Source organism: Pteropus vampyrus, unplaced genomic scaffold (assembly GCF_000151845.1).
Source record: "Pteropus vampyrus isolate Shadow unplaced genomic scaffold, Pvam_2.0 Scaffold11, whole genome shotgun sequence".
In the NCBI taxonomy this organism is placed as follows: Eukaryota; Metazoa; Chordata; class Mammalia; order Chiroptera; family Pteropodidae; genus Pteropus; species Pteropus vampyrus.
This window is the reverse complement of record NW_011888792.1, coordinates 10,016,523-10,017,718: the sequence shown is the minus strand read 5'-3', so window position 1 is coordinate 10,017,718 and position 1,196 is coordinate 10,016,523.

The window sequence follows — 1,196 nt, the reverse complement described above, 5'->3', positions numbered from 1 at the left end:
AACTCATAGATACAGAGACTATTTTGAGGGCTACTAGATGAAAGGAGGATTGGGAGGGACAGCAAAAAAAGGCAAAGGGATTAAGAGGTACAAATGGATAGTTGCAGAATATACATGGAGCTGTGGTAGCATGGGTAAGATGGTTAATAATGTAATAAATATGTAAGAGGGAAAAGGGGTACTAGATTTAGTGGGGTGATACCTTTACAAGTTATGTGGATCTCTGATTGTAATAAATGTTGTAATAAATGTAATAAATGTTGTAATAAATATGTAAGAAGGAAAAGGGGTACTAGATTTAGTGGGGTGATACCTTTACAAGTTATGTGGATCTCTGATCACTATGTTATACAACTGAAACTGGTATATTATTGTATGCTAACTATAATTGAAAAAAAACTCACTGAATTGTACAACGTAAATACATGCAATTAATTGCCTATGATATTTCAATGACGTTGGAAAAATGAATATAGAATATGATGATTTATTTCTATATGTTAAGGTCAAGGATAAATAAAATATCCCTGAAAGCAACCCCTAGGGAAGGCCATATAAAACAAATGCATAGTTTTAAACAGCATCAATAAGAGTTTCAATCAGAATTAACAGGATCGAACCCTAAACGACATTTCAATATTTTAAGACAAAATATATTAGACAAGATACTGGTTACTTTTACACAGTTATCTTAACTGATCTTTGTAATATCCTCATGACGTATGTAATAATATTCACATTTTACAGATGAAGAAACCAAGATCCAATTATTTGAAGTAAATTTCCTAATTGAAGGAGGGTATAAAGGGGCTGGGCTACAGAGTCAAGATGGAAGAGTAGATAAATGCTGTGCATGCTTCCTCTCATGACCACATTACAACTAAACTACAGAACGACCCTCATTTAGAATCACCTTAGGTCTAGCTGAAGAGAAGTCCTATAGCTAAGAACATACAGAAAAAGCCATTTTGAGACTAGAAAGAGTGGTGGAGGTGCAAAACAAGCTGGTCCTATACTCACCTGTGGCAGTTAAAAACCGAGAGAGATATCTCAGCTGAAGAATTCCCCCAAGAGGAGCAAGGGGTCCCAGCCCCATACCAGGCTCCCCAGCCTAGGCTCCCAGTGCTGGGAAGAGAAGGCCCCACAACTTTTGGCTGTGAAAACCAGTGAAGTAGTAGCTGAGTGAGACAGAAAGT